The 14230-nt window shown below is 38.6% G+C and overlaps 1 protein-coding gene across 4 annotated transcripts in view; it reads right to left on the bottom strand.

Moving 5' to 3' along the window:
* The window catches only part of RNF17 (ring finger protein 17), a 152638-nt gene that overhangs the window by 106047 nt on the left and 32361 nt on the right, over nucleotides 1-14230 (bottom strand). The gene's annotated exons all lie outside the window — the stretch shown is intronic.

Below are 14230 nucleotides of genomic sequence, written 5' to 3'. Positions count from 1 at the left end.
CCAGAATCTTCAAACTAATCACTTAGAAAGCCCATATAGCTATTCCTTCATTATTTTCACCTCATTATCCAAAACGTTTTCTGTGCCTGTGGTGGAATTACCTTATTATGGCAATTAAAATATCTTGTACCCAAAACTGTAGTGTCTAACGTATTATTTTATTCATCAAACAAATAACTTTTCATTATTTCCTCAAAGTTAAATCTGGCCTCAAAAAAGGAGAGTTTTCCACACCAAAGAATAATAAGAATGTGAACACAGGCTCTGAAAGTGAAGAGGTATTCCAAAAACTTTACTAACTGTATATATAACGTCTGAAAGTCATTTCTTTAGGGTAGAAAATGCTCATTTTGATAAGTTATAGTACGGTTCCTAAAAACTCATGCTCTTGGAGTGATATCAGCAAAATGGCAGACTAGGAACTTCTAAGCCCTTGTTTCCCAGTGGAGATGTCAAATAATAACCAAAAATTGGTTAAAACAATCTTATAGGAACTCTGGAAAATAGACAAAAGTGTACAGCAACCAAGGAAATGCCCAATTAAGAGAAAGCCACATTCACAACAACAGGAAATTTCATGATGTTTTCACTTGTCCTTGCACAGACCCCTTGGCACGGTGCAGTCTTGGTCTAAAGAAGGCAGAACAGTTCCCAATTACTTCTCTCTAACCAAAGGGAGCATAACAAACCTTATTTGCAATCTTCTACTTTGCTGGGGGGCTGCCTGAGGAACTAGTCTACTTCACCTAACTTGGAGCTCAGATGAGTGAGAAGCAGCAGGCACTGCTTGGGAAGGCTGCAGGAAGATTAACAGCTATAGATGCTTGGACAAGAGATCAGAGGTAGACACACAACAGACCATCTGAGGCTTGGAAGAGAAGCTGGAGTTAGATTTTTTGGGAAATTAATACATTTAAAAGCAGCCATGTATACAAGGGAATCAAAAAAATCACACTCAAAACAGTGGAGGCACGCAAGCAACTCCAGCCAGCCAGTTGTGGTGGCACCTGTGGCCACGGGGAGTGGAGCAGTAGCAGAGGCGGAGCCCAATAAGTGGGCCCCCAGCCACAAGTTAGAGCCTGACAGCAGCATCACAGGTGCACACAGGAGCGCCAAGTGCAGTGGCACCTGCACAAGGCAATGGGTAACAGCGCCTTCCTTCCCTGCTCCACCCACAGCAGCAGAACTTCCGAACCAGGTGATACCAGATGCAGTGGAGGTATCAGCCATCTCTGTACCCCAACTGGTGAGGCCAGAAACCAGGGAAATACTGGCAAGAGCAAGGAATCAGTGACCCCTATAAGTTCTGGCAGCAATGCAAGAGTACTGTTGATACCCTGACAGATGCAGTGGAAAGTAGAATGTACAGATCCCTCAATACAGCCAGAGACAGCTCAGGTAACAGAATCCAAAAACTAGCACTATAGTACCACCTAATAAAACAACAAAAGAAAGTTCTCTAATCTCTAACCAGTTAAAAACTTTGAATCAAAACAAACAAAGCTACCCCTAATTAAGAAAAGTGTTTGCTATGGCAAAGGAATAACCCAGCAAGCACCACAAAAAGCCATGGTAACACAGCATCACACACACAAAAAAGAACAATTTTCCAGAAATCAAACATAATGTCATGAAAGACTGTGATCTAATTGATAAAGATTCAAAATAGCTGTCATGAAGAAACTCAAAGAGCTACAACAACAACAACAACAACAAAACCTCAGAAAGGCAGTTCAATGAACTTAGGAATAAAATGCATGACTAGAAGAACGACTTTACCAAAGAGATTAGAAATCTAAAAAAGAACCAAACAGAAATTCTGGAGCTCAAGAACCCAACAAATGAGCTATGAGAGCAGAGCATATGGAAGAGAGAATTAGCGAGTTCGAAGATAGAAATCTAGAAATGATGGAGGTAGAAGAGAAGAGAGATTTTTAGAAAATGCGGAGGAGTTGGCCCTGTGGCCGAGTGGTTGGGTTCCTTCACTCTGCTTCAGTGGCCCAGGGTTCACTGGTTCAGATCCTGGGTACGGACCTACACACCACTCATCAAGCCATGCGGTGGCAGCATCCCACATAGAACTACAATGACACACAACTAGGATATACAACTGGGGCTTTGGGGAGAAAAAAAAGCAGAAATTCTACAAGTATTATCTGATTCCTTTAGAAAGGGCAACATAAGGATAACTTGGAAGCCCAGAAAGAGAATAGAGAGAGAAGGGAACAGTGAGCTTGTTTAAATAAATAATAGGTAGGAAACGTCTCAAACCTAGAGAAGAAACTAAATATACAAATCCATAAAGCTAATAGAAAACCCAATTATCTCACTGCAAAAAGACCTTCTCCAAGATATATGATGATAAAACTGTCAACAGTCAATGACAAAGGAAATTAAAGGCAGCCAGGGGGAAAAAACCCAATAACCTAGAAGGGAACCTCCATTAGGCTATGAGCAGATTTCTCAGCAGAAACTCTACAGGCTAGGAGAGAATGGAATGATACATTCCAAATAATGAATGATAAGAATTGTCAGCCAAGAATACTCTATCCAGCAAAGTTATCTTTCAGATATTCAGGAAAAATATTTTCCCAGACAATAAAAAAAGCTGAGAGAGTTCATTACCACTAGACCTGCCTTACAAGAAATCTTGAAAAGAGCTCTCCTACCTGAAATGAAACGCAAAGGTATACAAAACTTTGATCCCTTAAGGTAGTACACAGAATCAGGAAATTGCAATTCTGTATCAGAACAGGTTAGTAAACACTTAATAATAACATAAAGGTTAAAGGAATAGGAAGCATTAAAAATAACTATACACTTCAATTTGGTAATGAACTCACAATACAAAGAGGGATAATTTGGGTCAACAAAAAAATAGAAGGGGAAGATGAAATGGATAGAACCTGGATAGGCTAATAGAGATAAGTTTCTATCAGCAGAAAAACGACTATCTCATGTATGAGAACCTTTATATAAACCTTATGATAACCACAAAACAAAAATTCAGAGCAAAGTCACAAAACATAAAAAAAGAGGAAAACAAGAAACACACTGCAGAAAATCACTGAACTGAAAGGGCAGACAGAAACACAAAGAAGAAAAAACAATGGAAATACAGAATAAGCAGAAAACAAGAGATAAAATGGTAGTATTAAGTCCTCATAAATAAATAATTACCTTAAATGTAAACAGACTAAATTCACCAATCCAAAGACAGAGTGGCTAAATGGATTAAAAAGTGAGACCCAACAATATGCTGCCTCCAGGAGACCCATCTCAGCTCTAAAGACAAAGATAAGCTCAATGATACTCCAAGCAAATGGCAACCAAAAGAAAGGGGGTGTAGGCATACTTACCTCAGACAAAACAGACTTCAAGCTAAAAAAGATAACAGGAAACAAAGATAGAAATTATAATGATAAAGGGGACAATTCATCAGAAGACAGAACATTTATTAACATTAACATATATGCACCTAAAATTGGAGCACCAAAGTATATAAATCAACTACTAACAGGCCTAAATGAAGAAACTGACAGCAAGACAATAACAGTAGAGGACTTTTAACACCTCACTTACATCAATGGATAGAGCATCCAGACAGAAATTGAACAAGGAAAAAAATCAGCCTTAAATGAAACATTAGACCAGATGGACTTAATAGATATATATAGAACATTCCATCCAAAGGCAGCAGAATACACATTCTTCTCAAGTGCACATGAACAATCTCAAAGATAGACCATACGCTGGGAAATAAAACCAGTCTCTAATCAATCATTGCGATACACCACACTAACAAAGTGAGTAATAAAAATCATATGATCATCTCAATAGATGTAGATAAAGCATTCAACAAGATTCATCATCCATTTATAACAAAAACTCTCAATAAAATGGGTGTAGAAGGAAATATCTCAATAAAGACCATAAATGACAAACCCACAGCCAACATCACACTTATTTTTGGTGAAAAAACCAAAAGCCATCCCTCTAAGAACAGAAAAAAGAAAAGAAAGCCCCCTCTTACCACTTTCATTCAACATAGCATTGGAAGTCCTAGGCAAGAAAAAGAAATACAAGGTATCCAAATTGGAAAGGAAGAAGTAAAACTGTCACTAGTTGAGGATGACACGATTTTATACAAAGAAAACCCTAAAGAATCCATCAAAAAACTATTACAAAGAATAAGTGAATACAGTAAAGTTGAAGGGTAAAAAACCAATATACAAAAATCAGTTTTGTTTCTATACACTAACAATAAACTAGTGGAAAGAGAAGTAAAAAATACAATGTCATTTACAAACACAATCAAAAGATTAAAATATCTAGGAATAAATTTAACCAAATAAGTACAAGACCTGTACATTGAAAACTATAAAACATTGTCAAAAGAAATCAAAGACGACCCAAAGAAATGGAAAGAAAATTCATGTTCATGGAATAGAAGAATTAACGTAGTTAAAATGTCCATACTACCTAAAGTGATCCACAGATTCAGTGCAATTCCTATCAAAAAGCCAACGAGATTGTTCACAGAAATAGAACAAAGAATCCTAAAATTTATATTGACTAGACAAAAGACACTGAACAACCAAAGCAATCCTGAGAAAAAAGAAGAAAGTTGGGAGGCCGGGCAGGTGGTGCAGTGGTTAAGTTTGGTGAGCTCTGCTTCAGCAGCCAGGGTTTGTGGGTTGGGATCCCAGGCACAGACCTACTCCACTCATCAAGTCACACTGTGGTGGCAATCTACATACAACATGGAGGAAGATGGGCACAGATGTTAGTTCAGGGCCACTCTTCCTCAAGCAAAAAGAGGAAGATTGGCAACAGGTGTTAGCTCAGGGCCAGTCTTCACACCAAAAAAAAAAAAAAAAAAGGAACAAAACTGGAAGTATCACACTCCTTGACTTCAAAGTATACTACAAAGATATAGTAATCAATGGAGCATTGAGTACTGGGAGAAAAACAGACACACAGGTCAACGGGGCAGAACTTAGAGCCCAGAAATCAACCCAAATATTGATGGGCACCTAATTTTCAACAAAGGAGCCAAAAAAATATAATGCAGAAAGGAAAGTCTCTTCAATAAATGATGTTGGGAAATCTCAATAGCTACATAGAAAAGAATGAAAGTTGACTACTATCTTAGAGTAGACACAAAAACTGAGTCAAAATAGATTCAAGACTTGAACTTAAGACCTGAAACCATAAAACTCCTAGAAGAAAACATATGCTCTTTGGCAGGGATCTGTTTTTCTTTTTTGAGGAAGATTAGCCCTGAGCTAACATCTACTGCCAATCCTCCTCTTTTTGCTGAGAAAGACTGGCCCTGAGCTAACAGCCATGCCCATCTTCCTCTATTTTATATGTGGGGTGCCTGCCTCAGCATGGCTAGACAAGCAGTGTGTAGGTCCATGCCCGGGATCCAAACCGGCGAAACCAAGGCCACCACAGCAGAACGTGCAAACTTAACTGCCGTACTACCAGGCCAGCCCCTTGGCAGGAATCTTAACAATATCTTTTTGGACATGTCTCCTCAGGCAAGGGAAACAAAAGAAAAAATAAACAAATGGGACTACAGCAAACTAAAAAGCTTCAGCACAGCAAAGGAAACCATCAACAAAACGAAGAGACAACTTACTGACTAGGAGAAGATATCTGCAAATCATCTGATAAGGAGTTAATCTCCAAAGTATATAAAGAATTCACACAACTCAACAACAAAAACCAAACAACCCGATTAAAAAATGGGCAGAGGACCTGAACATTTTTCCAAAGAAGATATATAGACAGCCAACAGGCACATGAAAAGATGTCCAACATCACTAATTATTAGGAAAATGCAAACCAAAACTACAATGAAATATCACCTCACACCTGTCAGAATGACTATTATTAAAATAACAAAAAATAACAAGTGTTGGAGAGGTTGTGGAGAAAAGGGAACGCTCAAATACTGCTGGTGGGAATGTAAATTGGTCCAGCCACTATGGAAAACAGCATGGATATTCCTCAAAATATTAAAAATAGAAATACCACATGATCCATCTATTCCATTTATCCAAATAAAGTGAAAACACTAATTTGAAAAGATACATGCATCCTTATGTTCACTGCAGCATTATTTATAATAAATAGCCAAGACTCGGAAACAACCTAAGTGCCCACTGATGGATGAATGGATAAAGAAGATGTGATATATATACACAATGGAATACTACTCCACCATAAAAAAAGATAAAATCTTGCCATTTGTGACAATATGAATGGGCCTTGAGGGTATTAAGCTAAGTGAGATAAGTAAGGAGAAGAAAGACAAATACTGTATGATTTCACTCACATGTGGAATATAAAACACAGGGGGCCAGCCCCATGGCCAAGTGGTTGGGTTCACATGCTCCACTGCAGCGGCCCAGGGTTTGCTGGTTCGGATCCTGGACGCAGACCTACACACTGCTCATCAAGTCATGCTGCAGTGGCAACTCACATAGAAGAACTAGAATGACTTATAACTATGTACTGGGGCTTTGGAGAGAAAACAAAAAAGAGGAAGACTGGCATCACATGTTAGCTCAGGGCCAATCTTCCTCACCAAAAAGTATACCTTTAAAAACATGTAACTAAAAAACTACAAAAAGCAAGTAAGCACATAGATAAAGACAACAGATTGATGGTTACCAGAAGTGAAGGAGGGCAGAGGGAGGGAAACAGCATTAAAAGAGGTCATTTGTACAGTGACAAATGGAAACTAGCCTTTTGGTGGTGAACATAATGTAGTCTATACAGAAGTCAAAATATAATGATGTACATCTGAAATTTACACAATGTTATAAACCAATGTGATCTCCATGAAAAAAAAAGCTACACTTAGACTCACCCAAGATATATGCTCAGAAAAGACCTGAGAATACTTAAGCTTTCACTTCAGGCTGATCCCAAGGCTCAGAGAATGTTCAGCTACTCAGTGAAGGACTGCCCACAGCAAAGAGCCAGTCTGTAAAGCCTGGAAGAGGTGGTTGTTTTTTTAAATGCCCAATTTTCTATTTTTTAATTTTTATTTTTTAATTGAGGCATAATTGACACATAACATTAGTTTCAAGTGTACTACATAACGATTTGATATTTGTATATAGTGTAAAATGACCATTACAATAAGTCTAGTTAACACCCATTAACATACATACACATTTTTTTTCTTGTGACTTTTAACATCTACTCTCTTAGCAACTTTGAAATATACAATAGAGTATCATCAACTGTAGTCATCATACTGTACGTTACATCCCCATGACTTATTCATTTTATAATAAATATAATTGGAAGTTTGTACCTTTTGACCCCCTTCACCAAATTCGCTCACCTCCCACTCCCTGCCTCTGGCAACCACCAATGTGTTCTTGGTATCTATGAGGGTTTATTATTTTTTTTTAAGGATTCCACATATAAGTGAGATCATATGGTATTTGTCTTTCCCTTTCTGACTTCTTTCACTTGGAATAACACCCTAAAGATCCATCTATGTTTTTGCAAATCATAAGGTTTCATTCTTTTTTATGGCTGAATAATATTCCATCACATAACCCCCCCCCCACACACACACACATTATTTTAATCCATTCATCCATTGAAGTACACTTACATTGTTTCCATATCTTGGCTATTGCAAATATTGCTGCAATGAACATAGGGATGCATATATCCTTTCAAGATAATGTTTTCGTTTTCTTTGGATAAATACCCAGAAGTGAAATCACTGGATCATATGGTAGTTCTATTTTCAAGTTTTTGAGGAACCTCTATACTGTTTTCCAATTTACATTCTCACCAACACTGTCTCCACATCCTCACCAACACTTATTATCTCTTATCTTTTTGATAATAGCCATTCTAATGGGTGTGAGGTGTGAGGTCACAAACTGTGGTTTTGGTTTGCATTTCCCTGATGATTAGTGATGTTGAACATCTTTTTATCTATCTGTTGGCTACCTGAAGATCTTCTCTGGAAAAATGTCTATTCAGGTCCTTTGCCCATTTTTCAGTTGAATAATTTGTTCTTTTGTTACTGAGTTGTATGAGTTCTTTATATATTTTGTTTAACCCTCTATCAAATATATAATTTGCAGATTTCTCCCTTTCATTGCACTGACCTTTTCATTTTGTAGACTGTCTCCTTGGCTGTGCAGAAGTTTTTTAGTTTGATGTAGTCCCACTTACTTTTGCTTTAGTTGCCTTTGCTCTTGACGTGAGATCCAAAAAATTCATTGGCAAGACTGATGTCAAGGAGCTTACCGCTTATGTTTTCTTCTAGGAGTTTTATGGTTTCAGGTCTTTGGTTCAAGTCTTTAATTTGGTTTCTTTTTTTTTTTCAAGTTTTTCCTCCCATAATTTTTTTATTTTTATTAATGTTATGATAGATTACAATCTTGTGAGATTTCAGTTGTACATTTTTGTTAGACATGTTGTGGGTACACCACTTCCCCCTTTGTGCCCTCCCCCCAACCCCCTTTTCCCTGGTAACCACCAATCTGATCTCCTTCTCAATATACTAACTTCCACCTATGAGTGGAGTCATATAGAGTTCGTCTTTCTCTGACTGGCTTATTTTGCTTAACATAATACCCTCGAGGTCCATCCACGTTGTTGTGAATGGGCCGATTTTGTCTTTTTTTATGGCTGAGTAGTATTCCATTGTGCATATATACCACATCTTCTTTATCCAATCATCAGTTTCTGGGCATGTAGGCTGGTTCCACGTCTTGGCTATTGTAAATAATGCTGTGATGAACACAGGGGTGCAACGGACTCTTGAGATTTCTGATTTCAGGTTCTTAGGATAGATACCCAGTAATGGGATGGCTGGGTCATAGGGTATTTCTATTTTTAACTTTTTGAGAAATCTCCATACTGTTTTCCATAGTGGCTGTACCAGTTTGCATTCCCACCAACAGTGTATGAGGGTTCCTTTTTCTCCACAACCTCTCCAACATTTGTCACTCTTGGTTTTGGATGTTTTTGCAATCTAACGGGTGTAAGGTGATATCTTAGCGTAGTTTTGATTTGCATTTCCCTGATGATTAGCGATGATTAACATCTTTTCATGTGTCTATTGGCGATATTCATATCTTCTTTTGAGAAATGTCTGTTCATGTCCTCTGCCCATTTTTTGATCAGGTTGTTTGTTTTTTTGTTGTTAAGCAGTGAGAGTTCTTTGTATATTATGGAGATTAACGCTTTGTCGGATAAGTGGCTTGTAAATATTTTGTCCCAATTAGTGAGCTGTTTTTTTGTTTCAATCCTGTTTTCCCTTGCCTTGAAGAAGCTCTTTAGTCTGATGAAGTCCCATTTGTTTATTCTTTCTATTGTTTCCCTCAACTGAGGAGTTATAGAGTCCAAAAAGATTCTTTTGAAACTGATTGTACTGCCTATATTCTCTTCCAAAAGACTTATTGTCTCAGGCCTAATCTTTAGGTCTTTGATCCATTTTGAGTTTATTTTGGTGTGTGGTGATAAAGAATGGTCAATTTTCAGTCTTTTGCATGTGGCTGTCCAGTTTTCCCAGCACCATTTGTTGAAGAGACTTTCTTTTCTCCATTGTAGGCCCTCCGCTCCTTTGTCGAAGATTAGCTGCCCATAGATGTGTGGTTTTATCTCTGGGCTTTCAATTCTGTTCCATTGATCTGTGGACCTGTTTTTGTACCAGTACCATGCTGTTTTGATCACTGTAGCTTTGTAGTATGTTTTGAAATCGGGGATTGTGATTCCGCCGGCTTTGTTTTTCTTGCTCAGGATTGCTTTAGCAATTCGCAGTCTTTTGTTGCCCCATATGAATTTTAGGATTGTTTGTTCAATTTCTGTGAAGAATGTTATTGGGATTCTGATTGGGATAGCATTGAATCTGTAGATTGCTTTAGGTAGTATGGACATTTTAACTATGTTTATTCTTCCAATCCATGTGCATGGAATGTCTTTCCATCTCTTTATGTCATCGTCAATTTCTTTCAAGAAAGTCTTGTAGTTTTCATTGTATAGATCCTTCACTTCCTTGATTAAGTTTATCCCAAGGTATTTTATTCTTTTCATTGCGATTATGAATGGGATTGAGTTCTTGAGTTCTTTTTCTGTTAGTTCATTGTTAGTGTATAGAAATGCTACTGATTTATGCACGTTAATTTTATACCCTGCTACTTTGCTGTAGTTGTTGATTATTTCTAATAGTTTTTCTATGGATTCTTTGGGGTTTTCTATATATAAGATCATGTCATCTGCAAACAGCGAGAGTTTTACTTCTTCGTTACCTATTTGGATTCCTTTTATTTCTTTTTCCTGCCGAATTGCTCTGGCCAGCACCTCCAGTACTATGTTGAATAGGAGTGGTGAAAGTGGGCACCCTTGTCTTGTTCCTGTCCTCAAAGGGATGGCTTTCAGTTGTTGTCCATTGAGTATGATGTTGGCTGTGGGTCTATCATATATGGCCTTTATTATGTTGAGGTACTTTCCTTCTATACCCATTTTATTGAGGGTTTTTATCATAAATGGGTGTTGGATCTTGTTGAATGCTTTCTCTGCATCTATTGAGATGATCATGTGGTTTTTGTTTTTCATTTTGTTGATGCAGTGTATCACGTTGATGGACTTGCGGATGTTGAACCATCCCTGTGTCCCTGGTATAAATTCCACTTGATCATGGTGTATAATCTTTTTGATGTATTGCTGTATTCTGTTTGCCAGAATTTTGTTGAGGATTTTTGCATCTATGTTCATCAGTGATATCGGCCTGTAGTTCTCCTTCTTTGTGTTGTCCTTGTCAGGTTTGGGGATCAGAGTGATGTTGGCTTCATAGAATGTGTTAGGGAGTTCTCCATCTTTCTCAATTTTCTGGAACAGTTTGAAGAGAATAGGTATTAAGTCTTCTTTGAATGTTTGGTAGAATTCTCCAGAGAAGCCGTCTGGTCCTGGACTCTTATTTTTGGGGAGGTTTTTGATTACCGTTTCTATTTCCTTACTTGTGATTGGCCTATTCAGATTCTCCATTTCTTCCTGATTCAGTTTGGGGAGATTGTAGGAGTCTAGGAATTTGTCCATTTCTTCCAGGTTGTTCAATTTGTTGGCATATAGTTTTTCATAGTATTCTCTTATGATCTCTTGTATTTCATTGGTATCTGTTGTGACTTCTCCTCTGTCATTCCTAATTTTATTAATTTGCGATTTCTCTCTTCTTTTCTTGGTGAGTCTGGCTAGGGGTTTGTCAATTTTGTTAATTCTTTCAAAGAACCAACTCTTTGTTTCATTGATCCTTTCTATTGTCTTTTTTGTTTCAATATCGTTTATTTCTGCTCTTATTTTTATTATTTCTCTCCTGCTACTGACTCTGGGCTTTGTTTGTTCTTCTTTTTCTAGTTCTGTTAGGTGTTGTTTGAGGTTGCTTATGTGAGCTTTTTCTTGTTTAGTGAGGTGAGCCTGTATTGCGATGAATTTCCCTCTTAGGACTGCTTTTGCTGCATCCCAAATGATTTGGTATGTTGTGTTCTCATTTTCATTTGTCTCCAGATAAAATTTGATTTCTTCTTTAATTTCTTCAATGATCCATTGTTTGTTCAGAAGCGTGTTGTTTAGTCTCCACATTTTTGCACCTTTCTCTGCTTTTTTCTTGTAGTTGATTTCTAGTTGAATAGCATTATGATCAGAAAAGATGCTTGATATTATTTCAACTCTCTTGTATTTATTGATGTTTGCTTTGGTTCCCAAAATATGGTCAATCCTTGAGAATGTCCCATGTGCACTTGAGAAGAATGTGTAACCTGCTGTTTTTGGATGAAGTGTTCTATATATATCTATTAAGTCCATCTGGTCTAATTTTTCATTTAATTCTATTATTTTTCCTTGTTGATTTTCTGTCTGGATGTTCTGTCCATTGGTGTTAATGGTGTGTTGAGGTCCCCTACTATTATTGTATTGTTGTTGATGTCTTCTTTTAGTTCTATTAAGAGTTGCTTTACAAATTTTGGTGCTCCTGTGTTGGGTGCGTATATATTTATAAGTGTTATGTCTTCTTGGTGGAGAGTCCCTTTTATCATTATATACTGTCCCTCTTTGTCTTTCTTTATCTGTTTTGCTTTGAAATCTACCTTGTCTGATATTAGTACAGCGACACCTGCTTTCTTTTGTTCATTATTAGCTTGGAGTATTGTTCTCCATCCCTTCACTCTGAGTCTCTGTTTGTCTTTGGGGCTGAGGTGTGTTTCCTGGAGGCAGCATATTGTTGGATCTTGTTCTTTGATCCATCCTGCCACTCTGTGTCTTTTGATTGGGGAGTTCAATCCATTTACATTTAGAGTGATTATTGAGATGTGGGGGCCTACCACTACCATTTTGTGTCTTGTTTTCCGGTTTTCTTCAATTTCCTTTGTTTCTCGTCCCATGGTTTAATCTGTTCTGATGAAGAGCTGCTACTCTCTGTTGTTGTCCTACTACTTATCTCCTCTGCTCTTGGTTTTGTAGTCCCTTTCCTTTTTTGGATTTTTCAGGAATGAGGGCTTTCCTGAGGATTTCCTGAAGAGGAGGTTTTGTGGCAATGAACTCCCTTAATTTTTGTTTATCTTGGAAAGTTTTTATTTCTCCATCGTATTTGAAGGATATTTTTGCTGGGTAGAGAATTCTCGGCTGTAGATTTTTGTCCTTCAGATTTTTGAATATATCATTCCACTCTCTTCTAGCCTGTAAAGTTTCTGTGAGAAATCTGCTGACAGCCTGATGGGGGTTCCTTTGTAGGTTAGTTTCTTTTGCCTGGCTGTCCTTAGTATTTTCTCCTTCTCGTTGACTTTTGCTAGCTTCACTACTATATGCCGTGGAGTTGGTCTTCTTGCATTGATAAAGTTTGGAGATCTATTGGCTTCTGTCACCTGAATATCCATCTCTCTCACCAGATTTGGGAAGTTCTCAGCCATTATTTCTTTGAATAGGCTTTCTGCCCCTTTCTCCTTCTCTTCTCCCTCTGGTATACCTATAATCCTTACATTGCATCTCCTAATTGTGTCTGATAATTCTCGGAGAGTTTCTTCATTTCTTTTTAGTCTTGCTTCTCTCTCCTCCTCTGCCTGCAGCAATTCTCTATTGCCATCTTCCAAATTGCTAATTCTTTCCTCGATATTATCAGCCCTACTGTTCAGAGCATCTAGATTTTTCTTAATCTCCTCTATTGTGTTCTTCATTTCCAATATTTCTGTTTGGTTCTTCTTTATCGTATCAAACTCTTTTGTGACATAGCTCCTGAACTCGTTGAGTTGTCTGTCAGAATTCTCTCTTAACTCATTGAGTATTTTAATGATGGCTGTTTTGAAGTCATCGTCATTTAGGTTATATATCTCATTTTCTTTGGGATTGTTTTCTGTGTCTTTGTTATTTTCTTTCTGTTCTGGAGATTTAATGTATTTTTTCATATTGCTTGATGTTGTTGATTTGTGCCTCCACATGGAGATAGAGTTTAGTTGCTCCTTTCACTTGTTTCAGCTGCTGCGGTGGGGGAGCAGCTGTTTATACTGCACCAACGAGGAACCCTGTCCACAGTTGCTAACTGGGCCTGGGCCCCTCCTCGTAGTCCCAGTGGTCCTTTGGATTCCCTCCTCTGCCGTGGGGGCTGTCACAGGGGGGCTTCATGCTGCTGGTGCCTACTGTTGCAGCCCACCCAGACATGCTCCCTCCTTGGGGTCTGCAACGGTGTTATGGGCTTTTCCAGCGGCCAGGGGTGGGATCACTTATATTTGTCGCTCCGTTGCTGTCAGCACCCACAAAATCTCACTTGTCCACTATGGGTCGCAGGAGAGCTATTGGCATCTTCTACAGTCTGTGGTTAGTTCACCTAGCTATGCTGCTTTTGTCCTGGGGTCTTCCAGCCTTGTGGCTGCCAGATGGGTGCTTTCTACTGGTGCTGTACAGAGGCTTTCCCTGAGACTGCTGTGAGCCTATAGGGTTTCCCCCTAGGCTACAGAGCTGGGTCGCTGGAACTCCCCCCAGCCCCAGTCCTGTTCCCCAGGAACTCGGGGAGCCCTTTGCCCTGACTTGGGGGGATAGCCGGAGATCCTGATTTCAGTGGTAGCTGGTCAGCTGCTACCCTGCCTAATATTCTCCTCTCCGGGACCCTCCCAGTATTGTGGATGCTGGGTGTGGCCCCTCTGCTAATAGCAGACAGAGAGTTTAGTGTGCTGCCCGGGCAGAACTCTGGATCTTC

Source organism: Equus caballus, chromosome 17, assembly GCF_041296265.1.
Source record: "Equus caballus isolate H_3958 breed thoroughbred chromosome 17, TB-T2T, whole genome shotgun sequence".
Lineage (NCBI taxonomy): Eukaryota > Metazoa > Chordata > Mammalia > Perissodactyla > Equidae > Equus > Equus caballus.
This window is presented reverse-complemented; position numbering and strand designations above follow the sequence as displayed.